Below are 15,056 nucleotides of genomic sequence, written 5' to 3'. Positions count from 1 at the left end.
AATCTCACCGCACAGCAGAGCGGTGGTAGTAACACCTGATAACACCGCCGCACTGTTGCTGGAGCGACACGCACGATGTAACTGATACGGCTGGCTCACTGAGTAGAAACATAACAAACTACAGAAAAAAAGGGGGGTTGGAGCAAGACTTAGAAGAGAAATAGAAACAGAATCACTTCAGATGAAAAGTCAATCATCTCAGACGTTAGCGGGCTAGAAAAGGCCCAGACCCTGAATCCAAAAGACCTGGGTCCCGCCTGTGACTTCAGAACGAACTAACCGCCTGACCTCGGGCGAGCTGAGCGTTCGGAATGCAGGGAGACCAGGCTGCAGAGGACAAGAATCCCCACTTCACGGGGGACCACGAAGCTCAGTGTTGAGCTCGTGAAGCCCCTGGCGGACTGCCGTCTCCCCGTAAATGGGAGCGTTGGCGCTGTGACACCACGTGAGCTCACCGACCAGAACTCGCTGGGACTCTTCACAGAGAGGTGGTGACCCATCACGCGTTGACACGTCTTCCCTTTTCGTACGTTTTGTGATGAGAATGAGGATTATGAAGGGTTTCGAGCTTCCCCAAAACTGTAACCATAAAAACCTACCTGCCAACCAATGTAACAATTCTGCTACATTCTCTCAGATTTATTGTTTAAAAATAAAAAAGTAGGAGTTGCAGCCCTGGCTGGTGTGGCTCAGGTGGTTGGGCGCCGTCCTGCAAGGCCAAGGGTCACCAGCTCAATTCCCAGTCAGGGCACGTGCCTCGGACATGGGCCCAGCCCCAGGTCGGAACGTGAGGGAGAGGTCACTGACCCATGTTTCTCCCCCTCTCTTTCTCCCTCCCTCCCCTCACACTAAAAATAAATAAATAACTATTTTTTAAAAAGTAGGATGACACATATTGCTCGAGTTCCTGTTAACTAGCCCGTCTCGCTCTCCTCCCTCCCTCTAAGAGGTAGCTGCTAGTTTCACTTAGTGTGTGTTTGCTACATACGTAGGTCTCCATAAACAACATGTTTTTTTACACTGTAAGCTTATACCGATGGTACCATACACTTCGTCTCTCTCTGCAACTTGTCCTTTCCCCCCTCAGTTCTTTTGATCTTGAGACATACAGATACACACAGCTCTAGCTTATCCGTTTTAACTACTACCAACGACGCATGGTATAAATATCCTACAATTTATCCACTCTACTACCGATGACCATTAGTTTTTCACGCCTGTGACCGTGCGAGCAATGGTACAAGGACACCTGCGCACGTGTCTCTGTGCACACGTCTGCAGGACAGCAGGTCTCCGAGTCTGGTCTGGGGGCCGTGGCGCCTCTGCGGGACTGCTAAGGGACCGTGAATCCAAAACTGTTCTTGTAAAATACTAAGTAGTTATTTCCCCCTTTTCGCCGTGTTGACATTTGCCCCGACGCAGCAAAAGTACCGGTGGGTGAAACGGCTGGGGCCTTGGCACAGAGGAGGGCGGTGGCAACCAACTATGCTAACCACCGTGCATCCCGCATCACCGTGCAGTTACGGGAACACACACCAGTTTCGCTTAAGAATTCCTTAATGAAGCAGTAAAAATTATTAATTTTAGTAGATCTCACTCTTTGCTTGCATATCTTTTCAATGTTCTGTGACAAGAATAAAGCACTCTGCCGCAAACCAAAGTCTGATGACTGTCTGGAAGCAATCACTTGTGTAACTGTTTCAGCTGCCAGCTACACCAGCCACCTTTCCCATGGAACACCACTTGCACTTAAAAAGAACAACTGACCAACGATGGTGATCCAGTCTTGGGTATTTGGCATAACCACTTCTTCTGGCCAAGGTGCAGCAACAGGGGCTGGGACGTGGCCACCTGTTTAGAACAACTAAAAAGCTGGACAGTATATGGAAAACGTCAGCTTTCTAGACATCGGACACCAGGAGATGAAGGACAGTGGTTCCCCAAGAGGTGAAAAGCAGATAAAATAAGACCTGTGATTACCCCAGCTGCTCTGTAAAGTGTCAGGCCCTGGAGCAGGAAGCGAACCCAGGCAGAGCCTCGCAACCCCCCTGAGTTGAGGAGGAGGACCCAAGGCTCCCGGGAGCCAAGGCAGCTGAAGGTACAAACACCAGAGAGAGTGGCGAAGGGAACTCCAGAGCTACCCAGAGACTCCCCCCTGAGTATTCAAATAAGTGCGGACCGGTGCCCGTGTGTGAGAAAGCCCCCTAGCGCACGCAGTGTGAACCGCTCAAAAGAACAAGAAAAATCACCTCCATCCACACCGGGGCCTGGAATAGCGCACCTGCCCCTGCCGACGAGTGGGGAAAACGAACCCCAGGCTCGGTGCTGCGCTGGGCCCGCCCGCCAAGGTGCAAAAGCAAGACCTGAGCAGGTCACACTGATTCCAAGGAATACAACCGCATCTTAGGACAAAACTCAAGGATGCTCAGAGGCCCTGGCTGGGCAGCTCGGTCGGTTAGAGTGTCCTCCCGATACACCATGGCTGTGGGTTTGAGCTCGGGCCAGGGAACAGACGAGAATCGGCCAATGAGTGCATACATAAGTGGAACAACAAATCAATGTTTCTCTCTCTCTTTTGCGTGCTCTCTCTCTCTCAAACCAATAAACTTTTTGAAAGAATATTTATAGAAATGAAAAGATATACTGTACCCAAAAGGTGGAATTCATAATGTCTCAGATCAAACACAAACTTTCCAAGCATGCAAACAAGCAAGAAAATATGACTCACCAAGAGAAAAAAATCAATACAACCAAACCAAAAATTACGCCATGATAAAATTCTAGATAAGAAAATTAATCGTGTTAAGAAGAGGCACAGAAATTTTAAACAGACCCAAGCAAACCTTTTTAAAAAGAAAACTGTGATGAAAACCTAAGATGCAGTATAAGATGCAGTATAATCCTGGTTAGAATTAACAAGAAATTAGACAGCTCAAAAGAAAGTATTAGTGAACTTAAAGATGTAGCGATAGAAAATTTCCAAAGTGAAACACAGAGAGAAAAAAGAACAAACATTAGTGATCATATATGCATCAAGTTCCCAAAAGAGAAGTGACAAAAATTTTTTAAATAGCCAAAAATGTGAAAAATTGATTAAAAAAACTATATATCCAGAGGTCCAAGAAGCTCAATGAGCCCCAAGCACAAGAAACATAAGGAAATCATAGCAAGGCACATCATAATCACCTTGCTTAAAACCAGCGATAATGACAAAATCTTAAAAGCAGCCATAGAAAAAGACAGAAACGAAGATTAGAGCACCACAGATTTCTCATCAGAAACAATGCAAGCAAGCCGGAAGACATGAAACACCACCTTCTTTTAAAGTTCTGAGAGGAAAAACTGTCAACCTACAATTCTTTACCCATTGAAAATATCTTTTAAATATAAAGACTTTTTTGCCCTGGCTGGTGTGGCTCAGTGGGTTGAGCGCCAGCCTGCAAACCGAAGGGTCACCAGTTGAATGACCAGTCAGGGCACATGCCTGGGTTGTGGGGGCACTTGAGAGGCAACCGCACAGTGATGTTTCTCTCCCTTTCTCTCCCCTTCCCCCTCTCTATAAAAAAATAAGTAAATAAAGTTTAACAATAATAAAGACTTTTTCCAGCGATATAAAAGCTGAAAGAGTTGATGGCCCACAGACATGAGCAATATGCAACGTTAAGGGGAGTCACTCCGGCCGGAGGAAAACGGTACCAGGTGGGAATCTGACCCTGCGGCGGGACATGTGGAGCGCCAGAAGGGCAAATGTGTGGGTGAAGACAAAGGTGCTTTTCTTATCTGTCTCTTTAAAAGATAATCAACTATCTAAAGCAAAAACAATAAAAACCATGGGGTTCACATATTTCTAGAAGTAAAATACAAGCGTGGAACAGGCAAAGGAAGGAAGGACGGAACTTTGCACACTGCCGTGGAGCGCCTACACTGCGGACAAAGCGGTGTGACGTCGTCTGAAGCAGACTGTGACGCGTTCAAGCGGAATGCTGCAAACTCTTCAACAACCACTAGAACAATAGAGTTACAGCTCATACGCCAATAAAGCAGATAGAATGGAATCATGAACTCTGTCAGTTAACCCCAAAAAGGGTAGGAAGGGGGGCAGGCGGATAAAATAAAAGTCAAATGGAAACATAACCACATTGATGATCACATTAGATGTAAACGGCCTAAAAACTTCAAATGAAAGACAGAGGTTTAAGATCGTCTTAAAAAGCAAGATTCAACCCCACACTGTCTGCCAGTGGCCCACTGTAAATACAGAGGCAAAAACCGGGCTGAGAGTAAAGGGGTGGGAGAAACTATGCCACGCCAAAGCTAATCAGAGGATCACCCAAGAGGATTCTGGAACAAAAACTACTACCACTGATGAAAAGGGTCATTTATAATGATAAAGTCAATTAATCAAGAGGACTTAACAATCACAAATGCATTTGTACGCCAAACAAGAGTGCTTCCACATATATGAAGCAAAACTGATATAAATACACAAATCCATAATTATAGGCAGAGATTTCTAAAACTCTCCATTAATAACTGACAAAACAAATAGACATAAAAGGTAAGAAGGAGAAGACTTCAACGGTATTATCAACCAATTTGACTTACTTGCTACTTGAGAACATTCCAACTAACAATAGCAGAAGACACGTTCTTTTCAAGTGCACAGAGAGTATTTACCAAGATAGATAATGTTCTGAGCCATAAAATAAGTTTTGATGAATTTAAAAATTTCAGTTCATATACAGTATGCTCTCTGACCACAATGGCATAAAATTAGAAATTAACACCAGGCAGGTATTGGGCAGGTATTTTTCATAGTGAACGGAGCACGACTATCACTTCAACTGACTATATTCAGTGCCAATGACAACATTTTAGGGTTTTTTTGGGTTTTTTTAAGATTTTATTTATTATTTTTAGAGAGGGAAGGGAGGGAGAAAGAGAGAGAGAGAGAGAGAAACATCAATGTGCGGTTGCTGGGGGCCGTGGCCTGCAACCCAGGCATGTGCCCTGGCTGGGAATCGAACCTGCGATGCTTTGATTTGCAGCCCGCACTCAATCCACTGAGCTACGCCAGCCAAAAATTTAAGTTTTTAAGCAACAATCAGAATTTGGGAAAACCTGTATTCGCCACTGTGAATTCAACAGCTTACGCAACTTAACAACTTCTCTGACAACATCCATTGGAAATGATATCAAAAAGGCAATTTTGTGGTGCTGCACAGTGAAATATGCCAACATTGCTAAGATGTGCACACCTCGGCAAACCAGTATTTTTGGAACGACTGATGTGATTTTACAGAACCATGACTGCGTAGAAGCTCTTCGCAAATATCCGTATTACAAGACAGTTCCCTGCCCCGGCCAGGTGGCTCATTTGGGTGGAGTGTCATCCCCTACACTAAAAGGTTGCTGGTTCAATTCCCAGTCGGGGCACATATCTAGGTTGTGGATCTGAGCCCAGCCGGTGTGCGTACAGGGGGACAACTGGCTGATGTTTCTCTCTTGCACTGATCTCTCTCTCTCTCTCTCTCCCCCACTTCCTCTCTCTCTCTCTCTAAAATTAACAAACATTCCTCATGTGAGGATTTTTAAAAATGTAATAATAAAAATAAAAGATAGCACCTCCCCCCCCCAAAAAAGAACAGGCTAACAAACTTTAACAGGGTACAAAAAAAAATTGCTAATATAGTTTCAGATTCCACATCGCAACTAACCTCTAAGAAAGTACAACCTGTTAAGTTTTGGTGTAGTATCAAAGAAGAATGCGCACAATCTCTGAAAAGGAAATTAAAAGTCTGTACTTCTTCCTTTTCCAATTACGGATCTGTGTGAGGCTAGAGTTCTTCATTTATTTCACATACTGCAACAGATGAAAGGCAGAGGCAGACATGGGGATTCAATTACCTTTCATTAAGCCAGACTTTAAGGAGAATTCCAAACATGTAAAACAATGTTACTCTCCTCACTGAATGTTGTTTTGTTCTGGAAAATACAGTTCTTTTCCATTAAACAGTAGGCTATTTATATGCACATGAAATGAATGGATTGCTGTTATGTTTCAATGAGTTAATACAGATTGTAACCATCTCTCAGTTTTCCTTTCTAAGGCAGTAAATATCGTCGCTCTCTCCCATAAACAAAACGTCTTTGGAGTCCTCAGTAACTGTCAGAGTGAGGAGAGGCCCTAAGACCGACAGTGCCAGAACCACTGCTCTGGAGAAGCTGAACTGCCCGGCTGAAGTCACAGGCTTTGCAAAACAAAGGAAGCTATTTCTTGGTATTTGCAAAATCCCTGGCAACAGACCGTGGGGTGGGGATGACTAACGGAGCCCTTTGTTTCCCAGTAGTGATACTGATGATGGTTGTAACAACAACCGAGGCTCCCACAGAGGAAAGCCTTATTGTGTGCCAGTCACACTCGAACTGAAGTCCTTGCTGTCCCCAATAGGTACCCTGGAAAATGAACATTGCCCACATACTATAAAGCAACTGAGGTTCGGCAAGCTTAAGTTAGTTGCCTCAGAGGATGAGGGAGCCAGGATCTGAACCCGGACCTGACTCCAACCAGGGACGCCTCCCACTTCGGAAAGTCTCTCCAGCTGTGCCACGAGATTCTGTCTTTTTCCTCGGCCGTAGTCTTCCTTCTTAGCACCTGCCTGACAGCACGCCACGCAGCATCTGAGGGTCGCCTCTCTCTGCCCCGTGGGAATGAGCTCAGCAGAGATCTCTGTCTGTCCCCCTGCATCCCAAGGCCCGTCGAAGTAGCTGGGCCGTCAGAGCAGGTGGTTCGCTGTTTGCTGAATGAGTGAATGAGCGAGTCACCAGGTCACACACGATTCTGCAACCCATGGTGCTCAGAACCCCGATTGCACTGACATTTCTTTTGGTCCTCATCAATGTTTTACATTAGGAAAGTTCTGTGGGGCTTAATCTATGCGAACCGCGTACTCATACAACGGATGAGAGCAGGGAGGAAGGATTTCTCCTTCCCATTTTGTGGAAGGAGGAATCCAAGTCCAGACGGCTGGTTGGCTCCGGGTCCTGCAGGCTTCGGGTTAGACTTTAGTCCCCAGACCTCGGGACAGATCTCGGGGCCGGAGGTGGACGCGTCCGCACTCTCAGCTGGATCTAGGAGGTAAGGCGAGGGACTGGGAGCTAAGCGCTCGGTCTTTAAAGTGATTGAAAACCCTAATGTCAGAACGCTCTGAGGGCCTGGTCAGAGATAACAAGAGTGTGCACTCGTTCACCTCGGACGGGCCAGACACCCACAGAGCATGTGCACGTTCCAGGTGATGCCCTGGGTAGGAAAACCGGCCGGAAGACGGACCTCAGGGCCAAGCGGCGGGGACACAGGATGATGAATGACAGTACTGAAGTGCCATGGGGACGCCGCTGGACACGCACCGCAGGGAGCCCGGTGCCGACCATGGCGGCCAAGGGCTAGCGTGACCAGAGAAACGCCGGGAGAAAGGACAGCCTTAGAGGCAGGGCTGAGGTTCACAGACGGCAGCAAGGAGGAGAAGCAGGACACGACACTGTTGTCGCAGAGAGAAATCGGGGACCCCCAGTCGCTGCTGGCTGGTCCACGTTACACACTTTTTCCCTTCGGCTGTTTCTGCCATAAACTGGGACCCAGGAAAGTGTCAGGGAGAAAACTGCTAAAGGCTGTTTCTGGGTGACAGTAAGTGCACACCCAGGCCTTACCATCCAAGGGAACAAATAAAAAGTCAAAGTCACCGCAACCACCGGGAGCACCGAGATGACTGAGTACACGGGAGACGCAGGCCCACACGAGGCCCAAGATGAAAGATCAGATAAGGCAATGCCAGCTAGCACAAACTGGCCTCTGCGTCAGTGAAACACATAACCAAGTCTCCATGCGTCCCTCCCCCCGGGTCCAGGGAGCCTCCCGGGGGCCCTGCTTTCCGGTTTTCACCGTAATTGCCGGCATTTAACTGCAGCACAGCGTCCTGCCATTGAGCCTCAGGGCGGCCTTTCCGTGCTGATATGCAGGATGTTAGCAGGAATCTCAGCACCCTGCAAGTGGTGTGGGTGTGAGAGTGTGTGAGGGTGTGTGAGAGTGTGTGTGTGTCCAAACACAAACAGGGAATGAGGGTGGGAGGGTGGAAACTTCTGGAAGCACGAACTCCAACCATGGCTTGCAGAATCCCAACCGGGAATGCACCCCAGCCCTCCTCCGCAAACGCTGGGGAAAGCCACCAGCACAAGGACAAGACCTATCGGCGTGTGTGGCCAGGAGAACTTCACGCCAGAGACGGTAGACAGTTACTGTTGCCCCCAGCACTAATATCTCTCGGTCTGTTTAGAGGAATGCCACCCCCACCTCTGTTTTCCTGAATGGGAAACTACTCATGAAGGTCTCTAAGACATTTTGAAACTGATTTCATGGTCTCAGCTTATGTCCAGATTCTGACAGGAGTCACAGTGCAGCAGCAGACCTTGAACTGCTGTCCCAAATGCTTCCTCCTCTCCCTCCGGCCTCTCCCCTCCGGGGTACATCTGCCTGGGCCACATGTTGGCCGGGCCATGTGTGCCCACCTACGTATAAGCAGAAGGGTAGCACGCTCGCAGCCCCTGGCTACGCTGGCACATCTCCGTCCCGGGCCTCTGCCCAAGCGGTCCCCTGTCACCTGCCCCGGGTCCAGTCTCCATCACTCCTTCGAGCCAGCCCAGACACTGCTTCCCCAGGAAGCCTGCCCAGACCCAGACCCAGACCCGCCCCCCGACCCTCCACCGCCGGAGTGGGCAAGCGGTGCTCGTCCTGCGCCATCAGTCAGATTCTCCACCGCTTCGCCAGGTGGCTCCGCTGAAACCATCTCTTTGGGCCTCTCCCGCCCCACGCCTCTGGGAGCATCCTGACGGCAGAGGCAAGGTCTCGGCTCCCGAGGTGTCCGCCCAGCAGACAGCCCAGCGCCTGGCCTGGCAGAGAGATGCCCCCAGATTCCTGGCGAGTGCAGCTTACACCCACCCTCCTCGACAACCCCACCCCGCTGAGGCCAGAGCAGCTGACGAGACACACCCAGAACCGGGCGGATACACTGCCAACCTGTCCCCCCCACAGTTCCTTGTGCACGTGGAGGTGTGCCCACCCCCCCTCTCCGCAGCACAGCTGCGCGGCTCGGGCCCCAAGCCTGCAGAGGCAGCTCGCGGGGCTGCTGGCCCCGGCTCCCACAGGGGAAAGTCATTGCATTCAGATCAGCTGCCTCGGCAATAGGTCAGGCTCCCAGAAGCCTCCCCCAAACTCTGATTAATGGGCAGGAGCAGCCCCTGCGCATCTCATTACGCACAGAGCTGCAATGAAACCATCTCTGCTTTACAGTTCTGTGCAGGACATAAAAGTGGGAAATATCCCAGCCTTCGGAGGGAACAGGCTATGAATACCGAAGCAGCCCCGGGTTATTAATCCAGCGCCATTAGTCTTAGGGAGTCACCCCAGCACTGACCCCCGAGAAGGAAATTTCTCTTGCTGTCCATTTCTCATTTCAAATTATCCACAGAGCCCCGGTACCTACCACCTGTGAATTATTTGATATTTTGGAGAGGAAAGTAAACAATATAAAAAATCAGCAGAACTTAGGGGATCTATAAATTCTCAGTAAGTTATTTTCGGAGCGAGGGAAGCTGATTCATATGGCACTTTACTTCCAGAGATTAATTTAGGTTGCTTTTTTCTCTTATTAATAGGAGGTAAGCACCCTGGAAAGATCACATTTTCATTCTCGGCGGCACCTGTCGAGGGGATCCCAGGCCCACAGCCCGTATCAGAAGGTTTATCCCCAAAAGGTCCTCGCGGAGCAGACGCTGCTGCGCCAGCGACCCGGCGGGCGAACAATGCCCGCGCGGCGGCGCTGGGAAGACGCACGCGGCTGCTTCTGTGCGCTGCTGGCGGCGGCGGCGGCGGCGGCGGCGGGCGGCGGCGGGCGGCGGCGCGCTGCTGGCGTGCGGGCGGACAGCGGACCGGACCGGGACGGAGCGGCACGTCTGCCCCTCGTTCGCTTTGGCGGAAGGACGCGTGAAAACGCAGAAGGCGGCGCCCACGCTGCACCCTCCCTGTTTCACGTCTGTCCAAACCGACGAGGTCTGACTGACTGGGTCGCTTGCCCGGTCGTTTCTGGAGCCAGCTCCTCCCCCCCCCCCCCCCCCCGTGTCCGTTAGCCCCGCCGCGCCATCTCCACGTGTGGGCTTTGCTCTGTGGATCCCGAGGGGGCTCTGGTGCACTCGCACTGGGCGGGCGCGTCCTCTTTGCGCCCTCAGCCGTGGTTCTCCGCAGCGCGCCGCCTGGTCCACAGCGGCCCAGGCCCTACTACACGTGTGTGCTGGGCCTTCCTCCCCGCGTGTTCCGGCCCCACCTCCTGGAGCGGCAGCCCCCGCGAGCCCCCCGATGGTTTACAAACTCCTTCTCAGCAGCGCATCTGTTCGTTTACCCCACGTGTTAGGGGTTGGTTTGGGGGACTTTTCTTCTCTTTGACTTTCAATTCTGTGTGTTTTTATTTTCAGGATAACGAATTGATCCGCTTTTTTAAACTGCCCCATCATCTCCCGGTCAGGTCTTGCGGATTTCACTTCTTATTCCACCTCTTGGAACAGCTCACGTGTTGGGCCTCACCATCTCCCGACTGCTCCGTCACGCACAGTTCCCGGCGCGTGAGCCCTCCTGGCACAGCCCCCGTCTGTCATCTCCCGTGAGGACGGGTCTCACTGTCTGACTCGTCGTTTTGGTCTGAGGGCTGAGCTACACGGAGAGTCACATGCGTGCCCTACGTTGTCGAGGAAGCCGCCCATGGGCGTGAGCTCGCACGTGCGGTTGACAAAGCCCGGAGGCCCCCACAGGTCTGGGCCAGAGCCCACGCTAGGTTCCCAGCCCAGTCTCAGCCCCGCACACACAGGGCATGATGCAGCCTCGTTCCGACGCGTGTTACAGGCTTGGTTTCCCATCTGAGAGACAACCTGGAGACCCCAAAACTCAGAAACCACGGTCTGACCAAATCTGACTTTTTCTAGGACAGGCTGCTTCGTGGCACCCCAGACTGCTCAGGGAGGCCGAGCCGAGGTAAAAATCTTGCTCCTCAAGTCCCTTCCCTGTCGCACAGGGACAACACCGTCCCCACCCCTTGTCCAACTCACAACCCTCCCTGGCCCTTCCCGTGGGTCTCTCTCGCCGGCCACCCAAAGCTGTGGAGAGGGACAGTAAGAGAGATGGCACGCTGCTGGGAACGGGGACACAGGACAGAGGCCGAGCAGCGATGCCCAAGAGCGAGAGAAGCCTCCAGCCCGATCCCAAGGGCGGGTGATGCGAGTTCCAACCCACTCCGCCGACTGTTCCGAGTGGCACTTCCGTCCCATAGGTGGCTGGCTGCGGAGGAAAGGACACGCCCTGGAGCCTGGGGCGGTGCGGAGCTCCGCTGCTGACCAGCCGGGTGGCCTCACACGGGCCGCTCCCCGTCCCCTCTCCAGGTGTCTGGGGACAAACACAAGAGCCATTTCCCAGGTTTGTCACATATACTAAACTGCTCCCCAGAGAGTGGCAGTTGACGTCGATGTCAATGTTGATAATGACCGTGGAGCACCCAGACCCCAGGAATAACCCACCCCGGCCCGAGGCGCAGCCCCCCCGCCCCCACCGCCGTACAGGGAAGCAGGGGACGGGCTCCTGTGCAAGCCAAGCGTTCAGAAACACTTCCTCGCCGCCCCCCCACTGCAAATGGGTGGGGCTTTCTCACAGACGCTCTGTTGAAGGGGAACTCAGACCAGACAAACTGGGTGCATTTAATGTGCGCAGCTGACGGGTTCTGACGCACGTCTACACCTGGGAGCATCACCAAACCAAGACAGTGAACACACCTGTCCTCCCCGAGTTCCCCCAGGCCCCTCGCCACCCTCCCTCCTGGCCCTGCTCACTCTGTCCAGTGCGCAGGGTTTCGTCATCATTGCAAATCGGACAAAAACGGAGGGAAGAGAAGGTGGAAAGGGAGAGAGGGAGACAAAGGAAAAGCGGGGAAGCAGGAAAACACGCGTGTGATGCCACGTTCCGGCCCCGAGAGGCGGGGAGAGGGCGCCAGCTGACTCACGCGCAGGGAGAGCCGAGAGAGAGGCCGGGGCAGGCACAGCTGTCCCCGTCCCCTCGGGGGGCTGGAGGGGGCACCCACCCCTCCAGTGGCTCGAGACGCCTGCTCAGGTGTGGGGCTCCGGCTCGGCAGGGACCCCACCCCGCTGGGCTCCGTCGCACGGCCCCATTTTTCACTGTCAAGGCCTTGCTAGAGCACAATCCATCACGGCCACGCTCGGAAACCACCCGTGTAAGTGCAGAGGGGTCCCACCTGGCGAGGGCTGGCGTGCCCAGAAGGGGGTTCTCAGAGCATCTCTGACACTGGTGTCTGGTCGGCCTTAGCCATGGTGGCCGCCGGCCCCTGGGCGGGTCCACAGGCTTCCTCCTCGGCCTGAGCATAGGGAAGGGTTAAGAGCAGAGGGAGAGCAGGCCCCTGAGTCCCATGCTTCTGCAGGATGCCACCACCACGGCCTGAGCCTGGAACCCAAGAGGCTGGTCCAGGGCAGGTGGGGCTCCCCGGCCCAGAGCGCGAGACCCACCCAGCTTTGGGCAGTGGCCTGTGAGAACCAGCGCCGAGCTGCAGTCCCCACGGAGGAGGCGCCAACTGCCTCCTGGGGGCCGGGGTCAGCCCTGCCCCTTCCCAGCCCTGTGGCTGGCCCTGATCACCATGCTGTCGCATGACACCGCTCCAGGCTCAACTCACACTCCTGGTTCCAGGATGAATGACTCCAGGACTCAGGACAGAACTGCGTGTTCCACGCTCGCGCCCTCACAGCCCTTGTGGACGAGCAGACGGCGGCCGTGCCTGCGTCCCTGCATAACAAACCATCACGCCGGCCGAGCTGCTGTTCGAGCCTCAGCTGTTTCTGGAACCACGAGCCACAGACTTGGGACAGAAGAGAGAGGGGAGCCCTGACTTTCAGGGCTGCGGCGCGGAACGTCTGCCCAGGAGCCGGAGTTTGGGAGCGCCCGGGGGGAACAGGGTGCCAGGACACCGCGCGACTGGGTTTCCCAGGAAGCAGTCCGGTCAGAGACGCAGGGGTCGCAGTGTTCTGCATCCTTGTTTTCCGTCTTGGCGAACATTCGTCCATGTTTACACAGCACCAAACCAAACAGACTCCGGTCTGTGGTGTTACCATGTGTGCTGCTGCTGTCTTGTTCTCCGGTGCCCTGCAGCGTTAGTGACAGCAAAGCGCTGTCCCCCCTGGGGAGCTGAGGGGGGAGCTGGAGCCTGTCCCCCCACGATATCTGGGGCTCGGTCGCTGGCACCCCACACCGCGGAAGCCGCCCTCACCCCTGCGTCTCCTCCCACACAGGGTATGGTGTTGAGTTTACACACACGGCCTTAACCCCGGCCCCAATCCGACCTTCCTCCTCCAGAAAGGCTGCCACCAACGAGCACATGGCTGTTCAGCGGGAACCGCTCCAAACGTCCCCAACACACCTGCACAGCAAAACAAAGACCTGACCACCGAATCCCCCGGGTAGCTTCCCAGGCCCAGCCCTGTCTTGAGGGAGTCCAACCCCTCCACGTGCCGGCCAGGGGACCCAACCAAGGCCGCACACTCCGGGCAGCACTGGACTGAGGCCCCGACGGTGGGCTCACGCCCACCGAGACCTTGGCCTGCACTCGGTGCACGGGCCAGGCGCACCCCGCCACTGGAGCACCAGAGTACGCGGGTGCCCCTCTGCCCACCCCAGCCCTCCGGCCAGGGCAGCAGCCCACGGAGTCGGGGGCGGACCAGACACCCTGCAGCAGGGCGGCGCAGTCTTGCCCTGTACCCAGCGCCCTCTTTTCGGGGTCCCCAGGCCGCTCCCTGGGTGCGGAGCGCAGACAGCGGAGCCGAGGCAGCAGGTCAAGCCGGCTTCTCTCCGAGCACAGCGACGCCGGAAGAGGCGAGAAGCTTTAATGGCTAGGAAGGGAAAGGATCCGCATTAAAGCTGAGAAATGATTCCAGAAATGGCTCTGACCCCAAGGACGGGAAACAAATCTCGCCTCACATACGCACGCTCTGTGATTACCATGGCTACGTGGCTGGAGGAGGCAGAGGCCACTGTTTGGTGCCGCGACCATATTGTCCGCGCTAAAAAGGCATCTATAAAAGCAGCCTTCTCTCGGAGCTTGCTTTGCTAGTCCGCATAATTGGTGGTATAAATCTGGGGGGGGTGGGGTAGGGTTTGGAAGGAGACAGAATATTTCTAAACTGACCATGGAGTTCCCAGATAGGGGAGAAGAGAGTCCTGCCTGAATCTCATCCCCTCCTGTTCTTTCTGGGGCGAAGCTAATAACGAAATGTCGTCCCTCCGTGGGGCAAGCACACGGGGGGGCACAGAACTCGGCCGCCGGGCCCGCGCCACCGGCATCACCGCAGGCCTGCCCGGCACTCCCCCGTCGCCTCCGGCCGGGTCTCATTCACTGCCCCCGTGACCCCTTGCTTGTTAACCCATGTGAGACCATAAAAAAGTGTGCCCCACAGAACCGCTCTCTGACCTGGGAGTCCACAGAGGATCCGACCCCCCAGCTCCACCCACCACCTGTGTGATCCGGACGTGACCCCTGACCCCGAAGAGCCCAACAGGACCAGCCCGTGTCCTTGCAGAGTCTGTGGGAACCACGGCGGGGGGGCCACGGGAATCCTTCACGAGGGTGCTCCCAAGACTCTCTCTGACATCGAGGCCCAGGGGGGCGCCCACGCCTGCACCAGGTGCCGCACCAGGCCCTCCGGGGAGAAGCTCCGTCGGCGCCCGCACTCCGCTCTTCTGCGGGAGGCAGAGTAAATGACGCAGAGAGCGCAGCAAGGGTCTCTGGGCCACTCGGACAGTCCCTCCTCGGGAGGCTCATCTGCAGGACGCCAGCCTGAACCCGAGGACCCCAGGGAAGGAGGCAGAAGGAAAAAGAATGACCCACAAAAATTAGATGGGACCACGTCTACTCCTCCCTGCCCTCCCTTCATTTAAAAAAAAGAAAAAGAAAGACATCAAATAG

The 15,056-nt window shown here is 53.9% G+C and overlaps 1 protein-coding gene across 12 annotated transcripts in view; it reads right to left on the bottom strand.

Annotated features, from left to right (window-relative positions):
* The window catches only part of CAMTA1 (calmodulin binding transcription activator 1), a 731,766-nt gene that overhangs the window by 522,223 nt on the left and 194,487 nt on the right, over positions 1-15,056 (bottom strand). Inside the window, exon 1 of one of the 12 annotated variants that reach the window (XM_045858551.1) lies at positions 12,774-12,817. The exons of the other annotated variants lie outside the window; for them this stretch is intronic. The gene's annotated coding sequence lies outside the window, so the exon portion shown is untranslated. Of the gene's footprint in view, positions 1-12,773; positions 12,818-15,056 lie in introns of those variants that run through there. 12 annotated transcript variants of the gene reach the window in all.

This window comes from Phyllostomus hastatus, unplaced genomic scaffold, assembly GCF_019186645.2.
Source record: "Phyllostomus hastatus isolate PE091 unplaced genomic scaffold, TTU_PhHast_1.1 phas_scaffold_182, whole genome shotgun sequence".
NCBI lineage: Eukaryota > Metazoa > Chordata > Mammalia > Chiroptera > Phyllostomidae > Phyllostomus > Phyllostomus hastatus.
Note: the sequence above shows the minus strand (reverse complement) of the source record. Positions and strands in the feature narration are given on the sequence as shown.